General features: G+C 46.8%; 1 long non-coding RNA gene across 2 annotated transcripts in view; it reads left to right on the forward strand.

The window, feature by feature from the left end:
• Positions 1 to 327: 327 nt before the first annotated feature.
• Positions 328 to 16,318, forward strand: part of LOC309564718 — a 181,912-nt gene continuing 165,921 nt past the window's right edge. Inside the window, exons 1-2 of one of the 2 annotated variants that reach the window (XR_014225757.1) lie at positions 328 to 451; positions 10,111 to 10,224. This is a non-coding gene — a long non-coding RNA (uncharacterized lncRNA). The remainder of the gene's footprint in view (positions 452 to 10,110; positions 10,225 to 16,318) is intronic. The other variant, XR_014225758.1, reaches the window with a different exon arrangement.

Consider the following 16,318-nt stretch of genomic DNA (forward strand, 5'->3'; position numbering starts at 1 on the left):
CCATCTGGTCACTTCCTTCCGGTCAGCGGGGTAATGCTGCATAGCTGGATGTTAACAGTGCCATGGCATGCTTAGGATCACATGCGTGTGCAGGCAGTAGCACCGACATGTTTCGCCCACAAGCCACATGGGCTTCTTCAGGGTACAGTGAGTGTGTGTTTGGCACATTGATTTGTTTAATAGTGGGGGGCACCTCTATTTTTGTTTTAGGTGAGTTGGTGCTCCTTGTCAGGAAGACATTAGGGTCATCAAAATCCTGCCTGTGTTTTTAACTTCATTTTTTGATCTATCTAAATTTCTTGACATTACCTATAATTTTATTTTCTTGATGTTTATAGATTTTAAACAGATTGTGAAATTAACCAACTGCTCAGTACCTCGGGTACCAAACAATGGAGGATTGGTGTGTGTTTATTTTGACAACTATTACTGCAAACCAATGTGTAATCAGGTATTTTACTTTATTAATATTATCTTTAGTGCTGTCAAAAATGGTTATTTCTCTTACGTCCTCCGACAGTTGCCGCCACTTCATATTCATCACTAATGGGGGTTATTGACCTTTGCTCCGCAGGAGTAGCTAGGCAACAAAATAGTTAATATCAAAGCTTTTAGCATATCCCACCCCTAGGGGGTGGTCCCCTCAGTCAATACCTCCCTGCTTCCTGCATTCCCAACTCAGTTTCTAATGCCTAGCTTAGGAGTAGGCTGGCTGTTCCTGTGCTGGGGCTCTCAGTCTCAGCTTCTTTTCTCTTTTTGATTTTATTTGGAGTTTTTTTCTCTTTCTTTTACTTAGCTGTTTATTTTCAGCATTAGTTAGCTTCTTCTGATGACGATGATCGTGCGGAGCTGGGTCTTGGACTGGCCACCCTGGATCCCAGGGCTCAGGGCCAGGGGCTTCCCAGCCTGCCATTGAGCGTTCAGCACAGGTTTCCCTGGCACATTGAACGACCCATCCCTGTTCGCTGCAGGGATGCTATCTGTGAGGTGGCTACCTCACTGGACGCCATTGCGTCACGGCTGCGACACTCCCTGTCCTCAGTACAGCGGTTTGGTCGCTGGAGCAGGCTCCCCACGCCATCCGGACTGGTAAGTGTATCTCTATGTGGGGACCTGTCTATTGGGTGTCAGTCTGGGACTGTGGGACCCTGCATGTCTGTGTGGCTGCTGAGCTCCCTGTCAGTTCCTGTGTGGAATTACTGCCTGTGTGTGGGCTGCGAGGGGGGGGGGGGGGGCTCTCCTGCTCTGCTGAGTGCATACATGAAGCAGTCTGAGTTTGGACATGCTGTGCGGCGATCGCTGCGGCGACCCGCCATTTTTTTGCGGCAGAAATGTGGTGGCCGGTCCTGTGTGGTAAGGCGCAGCGTTTTGGCGCCAACCGCCGCCATTTTGGCGGCGATCGATCAGGCCACATGTCGGCGCCATTTTCTATTTGCCTATCAAGTCCTCAGCCGAGCGGCCATGTTTGTGTAGCCTTACATAGGCTTTACAGGGGCGGTCAGTCATTGCATCACTTCCTTTTGCTCTGGGACAGCGATCGGTGGCAGCAGCCTGTGTGATCTCTCCAGGTTTTTACCTTTCCATTTTCCTGTATTCCTTGCCCAGTGTTCTTATCCCTGTGGGGGTCGGTGTATTCAGTGGGTGCGGTGGGCTACGCTCGCCGCGATCTTAAAGGGGCAGTACTCCTTTTTTCCTAATACTACTGGGGCATGGATTCTCAGGATTTCAAGTTTCCTCCCGCCTTGGTGGGGGGCCAAGGGGCTGCTGCTTCCCCCGAGGGGGCGGATCTGGCTGCTATTGTGGCAAATTTGGCTGCTCAGGTGCAGATGCTGGTGGGTGATCGATCCACAAAACGGCCCAGAGTGTCTATTTCCTCTGATTCAGAGGGCGATGGGGCTGCTATGGCTGGAGTGCCCTTCTCAGGGTCTCACTCATCTCTAGACCTTGTGGGGTCTGAGGGGGAGGCTGAGGTGGAAGGGGTTGATAATTCTCCCCCTGGCTCGTCTGAAGAGCTTGCACTCATGGATGAGTTGGTTGCTTCTATCAAGCAAACGCTGCATTTGCAGGATGAACCATGTCCTCCTGTTTTGATGTCCTCTTATGGGACGCAAAGGAAACGCAAAACATCGCAGGTTTTTCCTTGCTCTACGGAATTTCAGCGCGCGGTTGATGAGCAATGGCGCAATTTAAAGAAGCCTTTTGCTGTGCCGAGTAGGTTCAAGCTTCGTTATCCATTTACACCCGCCACTGATGAGCGCTGGTGTGTGCCGCCTCAGATGGATCATGCAGTGGCGAATTTAAATAAATCCACTGCGATCCCTGCTGAGGATACTCCGGTGTTCCGGGACCCGACGGACAGGAGATTGGAGTCTCTGGCCCGTCATTCTTATACGGTTGCTGGCTCTATGCTGAAGCCTATTTTTGCTTCCATTATGGCAGCCCAGGCTATTGCGGATTGGACGCAGGTGCTCAGGCGCACCCTGGTGGCTGACTCTGCCCCGCCGACAACTTTGGCTATGGTGGATCAGATTCATCAGGGTGTCATGTATTTGTGTGATGCGGACTTGGATTTGGTCCCTTTTGGCTGCGCGTCTTTCAAGTGTGGCGGTATTGAACCGTCGCCTGATATGGCTGAAATGTTGGTCTGTTGACAAAAAGACAAATACTGCTCCAATTTTAGAGCTTCACTTCCTATGAGACAATTTCATGACTTTAGTGGTCAGAAACCAGCTCTCCCAAGCAGTCACAGGTTCTTATTATTGTACAGAGAAAATTGTTTGTGTATCTAGCTCTTTACACCCCTATGAAGAATAATGAAAACCCAGGATGTTTTACTGACAGTGTTAGATAAGTATCACACAAAATGTGGCAGACTGGTCCTTTTAAAATGAGCAACAAGTTCACCCATCTATTGCTACCTATATAATGCAAACACTGATCAAATCTGTAAAGATTCTTGTGAAAATCAGACGTTTGCTAACACTCATATTGTATTCTCTACAATATGTGTGTATTATGCAACTAATTTCTGCTTCAGGATAATCAGCAATATGTGTTTATTATGTATACTATGTGTTAATATACATTCTTCTTTAGGCCCCTTTCAAACAGTCCGTCCGTGCGTTTATCTCAGCGGGGGATCGAGCCGCCGATCCCCTGCTGAGCAGGCGGGTGACAGCTGTGTCTCCGTGCTGTGCGTGGAGACACAGCTGTCAGTTTCCCATACATCCCTATAGGGGAATCGGATGGGAACGGACCGTCTCTGTCCGTTCTCATCCGATCCTCTGGACGGATGCAAAATAGGGTTTCCATCCATCCAGATTTGACGGATCGGATGTCAGCGGACATGTCTCCGCTGACATCCGATGCCCCATAGGAATACATGGGGGGGGACCGTTCAAATCTGCCACAAAAACGGACAGGCGGATCTGAACGGTCAGTCTGTGTGAAAGGGACCCGACGGACAGGAGATTGGAGTCTCTGGCCCGTCATTCTTATACGGTTGCTGGCTCTATGCTGAAGCCTATTTTTGCTTCCATTATGGCAGCCCAGGCTATTGCGGATTGGACGCAGGTGCTCAGGCGCACCCTGGTGGCTGACTCTGCCCCGCCGACAACTTTGGCTATGGTGGATCAGATTCATCAGGGTGTCATGTATTTGTGTGATGCGGACTTGGATTTGGTCCCTTTGGCTGCGCGTCTTTCAAGTGTGGCGGTATTGAACCGTCGCCTGATATGGCTGAAATGTTGGTCTGTTGACCAATCTTCTCGCAAGACTTTAGCTAACTTGCCCTACGCGGGATCTCGCCTTTTTGGCGAATCTTTGGATACTCTGATAAAGGGTATTTCTGGGGGTAAGAGCACTCTCTTGCCCCAAACTCACAAGAATAAGTTTGTTTGTGGTAAGAAGAATACCTCGTTTAGACCCTCTTAGGGGTCCTTTCGTGCCTTTCGGTCGCACTATAAGGGCAAGCCCTTCAAGGGCCAAGGTTCCCAGAAGAAGCCGTGGACGGGTAAGCAGATGTCCGGCCAGTCCGGGTCCGCTGCCCATAACAATACGGCCTGAAGGGACGCCCTCACCCAGTTCTGGGGCGGGGGGACGTTTGCTCGGTTTTCTTCAACCCTGGCTGGACCGCATTCGGGACAGGTGGGTTCAGGAAATCGTTCGATCTGGTTACAAGATTGAGTTTCTCTCTCGGCCGGCGGGCAGATTTTTCCCCTCAAACCTTCAGCTGACTCCGGAGCGCTTGCGGGATCTGCACCTGGCGGTGCGGGCCCAGGGAGTGGTGGTTCCGGTGCCTCTTCGGGACAGATTTCGGGGGTTCTATTCCAATCTGTTCACTGTGCCCAGAAAGGAGGGCAAGGTACGTCCGATTCTGGACTTGAAAGCTCTGAACCACTTTGTGCGGGTTCGAAAATTTTGCATGGAATCCCTGCGCTCGGTGGTGGCTGCCCTGGTTCCGGGGGAATTCATGGCCTCCATCGATTTGATGGATGCGTATCTTCACATTCCAATTTTCGAGGGTCACCAGAGGTACCTTCGATTCGCCATTGCGGAGGATCACTACTAATTTGTGGCGTTACCCTTCGGTCTTGCTTCGGCTCCGCGGGTTTTCACCAAGGTGCTTGCGCCGGTCCTGGCTTTACTGAGAGCCCAGGGCATCTCTGTCTTGAGGTATCTGGACGATATCTTGATTCGGTCTGCGACCAGTCAGGGCCTGGTGAACGACCTGTTCATCACGATGCAGACTCTGCAGGAGTTCGGTTGGACGATAAATTTCCCAAAGTCAACGTTGTGTCCGTCCGTTCGTCTTCCCTACCTGGGGATGATACTGGACTCTGTTCAAGCGAAGGTCTTCCTGCCGGAAGACAAGCTCCGGACACTTCAGGACGAGGTCAGGTCCCTCAGGGACAATCAGTGCTCGTCACTCCGGACGTGTATGAGGTGTCTGGGATTGATGGTCTCGGCTTTCGAGGCGATTCCCTTCGCCCAGTTTCACACACGGGATCTTCAGGCGGAGGTCCTGGCCAAGTGGGACGGGCGTCCGCAATCTCTGGATCTGCGGATTTCGTTGAGCCGCCTCACCCGAAGGGGTCTTTTGTGGTGGCTCCAGTCCCCGGCGGTGTCGGGGGGCAGGTCTTTTCGTCCTTTGTCGTGGACGGTGATCACCACGGATGCCAGCCTGTCGGGCTGGGGTGGTGTCCTGGGCGTTCTGTCCGCCCAGGGAACTTGGTCGGGGGAGGAATCCTCTCTTCCGATCAACATTCTGGAATTGCGAGCAATACATCTCTGCCTTCTGCGTTGGACGGACAGGCTTCAAGGCTGTCCGGTTCGGGTGCAGACGGACAATGCCACAGCGGTGGCCTACATCAACCACCAAGGGGGCACCAGGAGTGCCCGAGCGGCTCGGAAAGTAGCCGACATTCTGTCTTGGGCCGAGACGCACGTCCCGGCGATAACGGCAGTTCACATTCCGGGAGTGGAGAACTGGCAGGCGGATTATCTGAGTCGCCAGACCCTGGACCAGGGAGAATGGTCCCTTCACCCGGATGTCTTTCAGATGCTGTGCGCGAAGTGGGGGTCCCCAGATGTGGACCTGTTCATGTCTCGTCTAAACAACAAGGTGGAAAGGTTCGTAGCAAGGACGCGCGATCCTCGGGCAGACGCCTCAGACGCGTTAGTGACGTCCTGGAGTCAGTATCGTCTGATGTATGCCTTCCCACCGATTCAGCTGCTGTCCAGGTTCCTTCGCAGGTTGGCCTTGGAACCGCGCACGGTGATTCTGGTGGCACCGGACTGGCCTCGTCTGTCTTGGTACGCAGACCTCGTGAATCTGGCGGTCGACGCTCTGTGGCATCTGCCTCTTCGAGAAGATCTCCTGTCTCAAGGACCGATCTTCCATCCTGCTTTAGTCGCTGGCTTTAACGGCCTGGCTGTTGAAAGCCAGGTCCTGAAGGATAGGGGTCTCTCCCCTGCGGTCATTCCCACTTTGATCAAGGCTAGAAAAGCCTCTTCGGGGAAGATTTACTACCGTACTTGGAAGGCGTATTTTGCCTGGTGTGAGTCCAGGGGGTATTCCCCTCGCTCGTACTCGGTATCGAGAGTGTTGGCTTTCCTCCAAACTGGAGTGGACCAGCGTTTGGCGTTGGCCACGATTAAGGGTCAGATTTCTGCGCTGGCCGTTCTTTTTCAACGCCCTGTGGCGTCTAATTCTTTGGTTAGCACCTTTGTTCAAGGGGTGCGTCACTTGGCTCCTCCTCGGAGGAATCCTTTACCTCCATGGGACTTTGTCTGTCCGTATTGCAACATGCTCCCTTTGAGAAGATCAGGGAGATCTCGTTGTCTCTCTTGTCTAAGAAGGTTGCCTTTTTGGTGGCAATCACTTCGGCTCGCAGGGTATCGGAGCTGGCGGCCTTGTCCTGCAGCTCTCCCTACTTGGTGATTCACCTGGATAAGGTGGTCTTACGACCTAACCCTTCTTTTCTTCCGAAGAGGATCTCGAAATTTCACCTCAATGAGGACATTGTCTTGCCTTCGCTTTGCGCGAAGCCTAAGCATCCAAAGGAGGTGGCGTTGCATTCCTTGGATGTTGTTCGGGCGATCAGGGTTTACCAGTCATCGACGAAATCCTTTCGCAAGTCGGATTCTCTATTTGTCCTTCCAGAGGGTCCTTGGAAGGGCATGGCAGCGTCAGCTGCGACCATCGCCAAATGGATCAGACAGACCATTGTGCAAGCCTATGCTTTGAAGGGGAAGGTTCCTCCTTTCCCTGTGAAGGCGCACTCTACCAGGTCTCTGAGTACGTCTTGGGCCTATCGTCATCAGGCCTCTGTGGCCCAGGTGTGTAAGGCGGCGACTTGGTCGTCCGTTCACACCTTCTCAAAATTCTACAAGGTGGATGTTCAGGCATCGGCGGATGCTTCCTTTGGCCGCAAAGTTCTTAGTGCGGCAGTGCCTTAGGGCCCCTTGTTTTTGGGTCCTTGGCTGTTGGGATGTCTTTATCCCTAGGTTACTTGTTTTCCTGGGTCGTTGCTCCTGTTGAGCACGTTTTTTTTTTCCTGTTGCCCAGTTGGTTCTCTTACCTTGATAAGGTTCCTTTCTCTGATGTGGGTACTGCGTTGCTTTAGGCGCGGCTGCTTTTTTCCCACCCCTAATGTCTACACTGCTATGGGACGTCCCCATTAGTGATGAATATGAAGTGGCGGCGACTGTCGGAGGACGTAAGAGAAAACGGAAATTTTGTAAGATCTTACCTGTAAAATTCCTTCCTCTGAGTTCTCCGACAGTCGCCGCCCCCGCCCCTCTTTTGGGGTTTGTTTATGTACTCTACTGCTATGCTACTGAAACTGAGTTGGGAATGCAGGAAGCAGGGAGGTATTGACTGAGGGGACCACCCCCTAGGGGTGGGATATGCTAAAAGCTTTGATATTCACTGTTTTGTTGCCTAGCTACTCCTGCGGAGAAAAGGTCAATAACCCCCATTAGTGATGAATATGAAGTGGCGGCGACTGTCGGAGGACTCAGAGAAAGGAATTTTACAGGTAATATTTCTTATACAAGACCTCATTTTCTGTCTTTTAGTTCACATATTTTGTTGTCATTCTGTTACAATTTTCAGGATTGTATTTACAACACAGATACAGTATTTCCTATGCAGGTTCGTCTTCTAGTGGCTATCTGTATTTTAGATGGTGTGTTGCTGATAGTTTTGAGATTAAAATAACAGGATAAGCCATCTATAACAGTGTAAATTTGCTGTCCCCTCAAAATAACTCAACACACAACCATGAATGTCTAAACCCCTTGCAACAAAAGTGAGTACTAAGTGAAAATGTCTAAATTGGGCCCAATTAGCCATTTTTCCTCCCCGGTGTCATGTGACTTGTTAGAGTTACAAGGCCTCAGGTGTGAATGGGGAGCAGGTGTGTTATATTTGATGTTATCGTTCTAACTCTCTCATACTGGGCATAGGAAGTTCAACATGGCACCTCATGGCAAAGAACTCTCTGAGGATCCAAAAAAAATGAATTGTTTCTCTACATAAAGATAGCCTAGGCTATAAGAAGATTGTAATGACCCTGAAACTGAGCTGCAGCACGGCGGCCAAGACCATACAACGGTTTTACAGGACAGGTTCCACGCAGAACAGGCCTCACCATGGTCGATCAACGAAGTTTAATGCATGTGCTCAGGGTCATATCCAGAGAGTGTCTTTGGGAATTAGACTTATGAGTGCTGCCAACATTGCTGAAGAGGTTAAGGGGGTGGGGGTGTCAGCCTGTCAGTGCTCAGACCATACGCCGCACACTGCATCAAATTGGTCAGCATTGCTGTCGTCTCAGAAGGAAGCCTCTTCTAAAGATAATGCACAAAAAAGCCCGCAAAGAGTTTGCTGAAGGCAAGCAGAGTAAGGATATGGATAACTGGAACCATGTCCTGTGGTCTGATGAGACCATAATAAATGTATTTGGTTCAGATGGTGTCAAGTGTGTGTGGTGGCAACCAGGTGAGGAGTACAAAGACAAGTGTGTCTTGCCTACAGTCAAGCATGGTGGTGTAAGTGTCATTATCTGGGGCTGCATGAGTGCTGCCAGAACTGGGGAGCTACAGTTCATTGCAGGAACCATGAATGCCAACATGTACAGTGACATACTAAAGCAGAGCATGATCCCCTCCCTTCAGAGACTGGGCCGCAGGGCAGTATTCCAACATAACAACCCCAAAAACACCTCCAAGACAATCCCTGCTTTGCTAAAGAAGCTGAGGGTAAAGGTGATAGAATGGCCAAGCATGTCTCCAGACCTAAACCCTATTGAGCATCTGTGTGGCATCCTCAAACAGAAGGCCGAGGAGCGCAAGGTCTCTAACATCCACCAGCTTCAGTGATATCGTCATGGAGGAGTGGAAGAGGACTCCAGTAGTGACCTGTGATGCTTTGTTGAACTCTATGCCCAAGAGGGTGAAGGCAGTGCTGGAAAATAATGGTGGCCAAACAAAATATTGACACTTTGGTCCCAATTTGGACATGTTCACTTAGGAATTTACTCACTTTTGTTGCCAACGGTTTCGACATCAATGGCTGTGTGTTGTTATTTTGAGGGGACAGCAAATTTACACTGTTATACAAGCTGTGCACTCACTACTTTACATTGTAGCAAAGCGTCATTTCTTCAGTGTTGTCACATGAAAAGATATGATAAAATATTTACAAAAATGTTAGGGGTGTACTCTTTTGTGAGATACTGTATGTAAGCATCATCCACTATTATTTTGTTTATTGTAAGGTGCTGTTTTTCTCATTTTATTTATGCATGTCAGAGCCATCTTTACATTTTTAATTTAGCTAACAAACTTTCTGTAGCTGTGATGTGGGGTGGGGCTATATAAATCTCAGGATCAGATAGAGAGAAATAAAAATAATTTGACAGGTAAACCAGCTTCCATATATGTGTTTCAACTGTTTGTTAGGCTTTTTTTTTTTCCCTAGAGCTCCAATAATATTCGCTAATACATTTTTGACACATTAAAAACATCTTTTTTCTTTTAATATTTAGTGTATAAACCCCAAAATAGTGGAGAAGTTTTGTCTTTGTGTAATTTACAAAGATAAAATCTAGAGCAACACTTAAGCTGGCCATAGAGGGGTCGGTATTCTATTAGTTCAGCAGAAATGTGGCCATTCCCGCTAGAGAGAAGTCAAATTATAGATCTTCTCTCAAACGGAAATGTTGGAACTATTTTAATCAGTCAGCACATACAGCTAATCGGCTGCGGCACTGATCAATGTATTCTGACAGTGGCAGAGTCCCTGCTGTCAGAATACAGTGGTGCAGCAGGGAGGGTTCCTTCAAATGTGTGGATGGGGAAATCCTTTTTTTTTTTTTTTTTTTTTTGATCAGCTAGCTGGGTAATTAAAAAAAAAATCATCTATGGCCAGGTTAAGAGATTTTACAGACCCAATGTGGCAAACCATTGCAGGCAATCCGAAATAACCATTCATTAGTCCTAGATAAATGACTCCTGAAAAATAAATTGTAGGTACTATGAGTAATTACATAACATTGCCGTTTACACTGTACTAATGTATGAGTTTTTAAAACTTTACTCAAGGGTTATGACTTCGCTTTTTTGAGAAGGAGCAGGCTATATGAGGAATGTGGAAAAAAACTGCCTACACTTGGACAACTCAGTATATCGGAGGTTCTCGGTTAGCAGAATGCATTGGTAAGTTGGTGGAATTAATTGTTGTTCCGCATGTGAAATATGAAAAGAAAAAAAAACAAAGTAAAAAGCATTTGACACGGTACCCTATAAATGCTTAGCCCACAAATTGAGGTCTGTTGGTGTATATGTAAATGGATACAGGGGTGTGTCCAGAGGGTAATGATAAATAGTGTATCTTCTTAATGGTCTGGGACCAATCCTGTTAAACTTGTTCATAGATTATATAGAGGTTGGGATAAATTGTTCAATCTCAGCATTTGCTGATGATACAAAGCTAAGCAGGGCAATCCTTTCACAACAGAAGAAAACACGTTTACAGGAAGACCTCTATAAAATTGAAGGGTGGGCAAACACATGGCAAATGAGGTTCAATGTTGGGAAATGTAAAGTAATGCACTTGGGGGCTAAAAATATGAATGCAAGCTACATGCTAGAATCAAGGATGGAAAAAGACCCTGGGGGTCCTAATTGATGACAGACTGAGCAATAGCATGCAATTACAAGCTGAAGCAAGCAAGGCCAGCAGAATATTAGTATGCAAAAAAAAGGGTATTTACTCAAGAGATAAAATGTTAATTATACCACTTTATAAAACTCTAGTTTGGCCACATCTTGAGTATGCCATCCAGCTCTTGTCCACAGTCCACAGAAAGGATGCTCTGGAACTGGACAGAGTCAAGGGAAGGGCAATGAAACGAATAAGGGGGCTGGAGGATCCCAGCTAGGAGAAACATTAACTTTATTCTCCCTGAAGAAAAGATGCTTAAGAGGGGATATGATATTATTATACAAATATCTTAATGATGATTCCAACATCAGGAGGAATCTTTTCAGTCTCAGGTCACTCAAAAAGACACAAGACCACTCAATAAAGTCGGATGAGAAGTGGCTTAACATTAAACAGTGTAAGGGGTTCTTTACTGTTAGAGTGGTAAGGATGTGGAAGACGCTTCCACAATCGGTGGTTTCAGAGGGAAGTGTCACTAATTTAAAAATACTCTTAGATTGGTATTTTATCGAACACATTATACAAGGATATAGGAAGTGGTAGAGACACAAATGCGCATGCGCGCACACACACACACAGGCACACATTGATCTGGATGGACTGGTGTCTTTTTCCAACCTTACTAACTATGAAACTATGTTGGGTTTTATCACTTTTGCAGTTCAAAAATGTGCGGTTTTCCAAAGTGAACGTCCACTGAACATACTGAATTAGGTGATGTTTCAATACCCAATCATGTGCAAGAAAAAAAAAAAGCTTCCATTTAATTTGCTAAATGAACAGCCTCTAAATCAACCCATTGTGCATGTGCAGCCATATGCAAACACATTAACCACTTTACCACTAGAGCATTTTGCTGTCTTACGTCTGGGCCACTTTTTGCGATTCGGCGCTGTGCGACTTTAACTGACAATTGCGCGGTCGTGCGATGCCGTACCCAAACGAAATTTACGTCCTTTTTTTTCCCACAAACAGAGCTTTCTTTTGGTGGTATTTGATCACCTGTGCGATTTTTACTTTTTGCGCTATAAACAAAGAGCGTTTATTTTGAAAAAATAACATTTTTAACATTTTTTAAATGAAATTCCCCCCAAAAAAGATGTAAAAACCAATTTTTTTTTTAATTTTTGGCCATTTTTTTTTCTGCTACCCATGTTTGGTAAAAAAAATCGCAATAAGCGTATTTTGATTGGTTTGTGCAAAAGTTATTGCGTTGACTAACAAAGGGAAAGATTTATGTCATTTTTGGTGTTTTTTTTTTAACGAGTAATGGCGGCGATCTGCAATTTTTTTTTTTTTTTTTTGCGGGACTGCGACATTGCGGCAGACAGATCGGACCCTTTGACATTTTTGACACTTTTGGGGGTACCAGTGACATTACTGCAGTAATCAGTGCTATAAATATGCACTGTTACTGTAAAAATGACACTGGCAGGGAAGGGGTTATTTTTATTGGAGAGGGAGGGGTTAATGTATGCCTGGTGCTTACTGACGTGTGGCGGGGGGGAGGTGACTGTGTGAGACAGGGACAGATCGGATGTCCAGCTATGCTGAACACTCCGATCTGTCACTCCCTGTCACTGAGGAGATCCGACCCCTCGTGTTTACACAGGCGGGCGGATCTCCACACTAGATCCCCGACGATCGGGGCAGAGCAGCGGCGATCGCCGCTGCTCCTCCCCTGGCCCGACTCCCCTGGCCCGACTCCCGCTGTGAATGAAAACAGCGGGACTGCGCCTCCGGCGGCTCGCGAGCGCCGCCTACAGGGGAGGAGTCTGGCGACGTAGGTCTACGTCGTCAGACGGGATCGTGCCACTTTGCCGCAGTAGTACTCCGGTACTCAGTGGCAAAGTGGTTAAAGAGGTTGTAGAATGATTTAGTAGAACTTAACCCATTAAAACAATATATGCTCATCTGGTTCTACCCTCTCGCTCTTATAGAACTTAGGAAAATCTTATCTTTTTCTGTATGATACAGCACTTCCTTCTTTCCAGCTTAGGTTAAAATGATATACCCCCCCATACATAGACACACTGCCTCTTGGGGTAGCCATGTTACATGCTACACGTTACACACCCCAGGAAGCAGCACATTAAGGAGTGTTAGTAAATACAATTCTCTGTGCAACACCAAATGTGTTAAACCGCTACAAATAAAAATGTGTCCATTCTCCAAATCTATTAAATGTTCCTGAAAATCACTGAACTCCTCACATAAAACCATAAATATATCCTAAATTGTACTGTGCAACATTATTCCATCATCAAGAAACCAATATCTGTTACAAGAAATGTGTAAAAAATAGTGCAAATACTCCAATGTTTTGACCAATAAATATTACTCTACCAATACACTATATATGCATATATACAATAAATCCAATGTGTACAATATTCAGAGATGTGAAAAGGAAAATAATTAAATATAAAAATTTAAAGTCCATAAGTGTATGAGTGTGAGATTTCCATCACCAAATTGTTCCAAACCAACTCAATTGCTATCTACTAAAAAGAAGCCTACATTTCTTGCTGTGAGCACTCTTCTGTAAATACCAGCACCATTCACTATCGACGCTCACCTTAACACATGAACCTATTTGGCAATATAGCTCACAGTGTGCTTTCCCCTTTAAAGGGTCTTAATTGGCTGCTTCAGGTATCCAGACACCAACTCTTGACTCCTCCAGTATATCAAATGATGTGAGGGAAACACAGCAAGATATTTTCACCACCAATAACTCACAAAAGGAATAGAAATTATACATATTGTTTTACCGCTTAAATCAGCAATAGTATTTTATTAAAACAAATTAAAATGCACTCACAAAATCAGTGCACTAATAAACAGTGGCACTGGTTGCACTAATGCAGCAAAAAGGGTTTAATTAACACTGACGCTGGTTGCACTAATGCAGCTCAAACAGGTTAATTAACTGTCACTGGTCGGTCACTAATGCATCAGTGACCAGTAGCAATACATTAACCCCCTCATTCTGCATAATACAAATACCATTGGTAATTAACCTCCCCTCAGCCTCAGTCTCCCCCCCCCCCCCCCAATCCAAAGAGGTAATGATGGCATTCAGCTTACTGGGATTAACAGTGCTTGGTTCTTCCTTGGCACGGCGGCTCCTCCAGGTCACAGCTTCGGCAAGCAAACCCTCTGCTCCTCTCATCTTGGTCCTTTGAAATTTCGGCTCCAGCCGGTGGCTGACGTCGCTACAAATCCCTATCACGTTTGTATCTCCGCTAACAGGGAAGTGAAGGTTCCGCCCCCCCTTGTACTGGCCCTGCTCTGCTGTTTCCGACCTTCCGGAAATGGCAGGCAGCGGCGGCTATCTTTGATGTGGCAAAATGCCGCAAAACCTCAATTTTGTTCTCGAGGAACCCTAGGGTTCAGCAGAACACCCATTGGGGAACGCTGGTCTAAACCGCTGGCAACAAAAGTGAGTACACCCCTAAGTGAAAATGTCCAAAGTGGGCCCAAAGTTTCACAATTTTGTGTGGCCACAATTATTTTCCAGCACTGCCTTAACCCCCTTGAGCATGGAGTTCACGAGAGCTTCATAGGTTGCCACTGGATGCCTCTTCCACCCACTCCTCCATGATGACATCAAGAAGCTGGTGGATGTAAGAGACCTTGCGCTCCTCCGCCTTCTGTTTGAGGATGCCCCCACAGATGCTCAATAGGGTTTAGGGCTGGATACATGGTTGGCCAATCCATTACCTTTACCCTCAGCTTCTTTAGCAAGGCAGTGGTCGTCTTGGAGGTGTGTTTGGAGTAGTTATCGTGTTTGAATACTGCCCTGCATCCCAGTCCTTGAAGGGAGGAGATCATGCTCTGCTTCAGTATGTCACAGTACATGTTGGCTTTCATGGTTCCCTCAATGAACTGTAGCTCCCCAGTGCCAGCAGCACTCATGCAGCCCCAGACCATGACACTCCTACCACCATGCTTGACTGTAAGCAAGACACACTTGTCTTTGTACTCCTCACCTTGTTGCCACACACGCTTGACACAATCTGAACCAAGTTTATCTTGGTCTCATCAGACCACAGGACATGGTTCCTGTAATCCATGTCCTTAGTCTGCTTGTCTTCAGCAAACTGTTTTTGTGCTTATTTGTGCATCATCTTTAGAAGGGGCTTCCTTCTGGGATGACAGCCATGCAGAACAATTTGATGCAGTGTGCAGCGTATATGGTCTAAGCACTGACAGGCTTACCCCCCTACCCCTTCAACCTCTGCAGCAATGCTGGCAGCACTCATACGTCTATTTCCCAAAGAAAACCTCTGGATATTACGCTCAGCACGTGCACTCAACTTCTTTAGTCGACCATGGTAAGGCCTGCTCTAAGTGGAACCTGTCCTTTTGAACTGCTGTATGGTCTTGGCATCCATGCTGCAGCTCAGTTTTAGGGTCTTGGCAATCTTCTTATTGCCTAGGCCATCTTTATGTAGAGCAACAATTTTTTTTCATATCCTCAGAGGGTTCTTTGCCATGACGTGCCATGTTGAACTTCCAGTGACCAGTGTGAGAGAGGGAGAGCGATAACACCAGATTTGACAAACCTGCTCCCCATTCACACCGAAGACCTTTTAACACTAACGCATCACATGAAACCGGGGAGGGAAAATGGCTAACTGGGCCCAATTTGGACATTTTCACTTAGGGGTGTACTCACTTTTGTTGCCAGAGGTTTGGACATTAATGGCTATATGTTGAGTTATTTTGAGGGGACAGCAAATTTACACCGTTATACAAGCTGTACACTCACTACTTTACATTGTAGCAAAGTGTCATTTCTTCAGTGTTGTCACATGAAAAGATATAATAAAATATTTACAAAAATGTGAGGGGTGTACTCACTTTTGTAACATACTGTATATATATCATGGCATATAAAGTGCATAACATTAGTGCAGTCCATTTCAAAAGTGCATCTACTGTATATATCAGGCATGTCCAACCTGCGGCCCGGGGGCCACATGCGGCCCGGAACCCCAGGCAATGCGGCCCACTGCCCCGTGACAATTTTTTTTTCTGGGTGAGGAAGGACGTCGGGTCGGGGGCATGGCCACAGGGGCCTCCAACTAATTGTAGGCAGAGGCTGCCTCGGAGGGGAGGGGGGAGGCGCGCATGTGCAGTGTTTCTGACTTCTACCACCATGACCACTTCAAATCACTGAAGTGGTCATGTTGGTTAGAGTGTTCCTTTAATATTTCTCAGAAGGAGTAAACCTCTATATACTGATTCAATTTCATTTGATCATCTTCTAGTTGTGTTAAATTAGTGCGGGGGGGGGGGGGCGGTGGCACAGGAAGGGCGCAGCGGCATTTTATTACTTATATACTTTAACTATAGTATATATTTTATATGCGGCCCGAGAAAATTTCTCTACGCTCAATGTGGCCCAGAGAAGCCAAAAGGTTGGACACCCATGGTATATATGAAAGTGTATAACAGTTCATTCTCCAGCTGTGATGTAACAATTATAACCACTTGCTTCCAAATAAAGTGCCTCTCGTGTGAATATATATAGTATAAACAAAGTTGTGTACTTTCACCTTCTTGTGCTCCCAGAAC

Source organism: Pelophylax lessonae (genome assembly GCF_965119305.1).
Source record: "Pelophylax lessonae genome assembly, chromosome: 9".
Taxonomy (NCBI): Eukaryota; Metazoa; Chordata; class Amphibia; order Anura; family Ranidae; genus Pelophylax; species Pelophylax lessonae.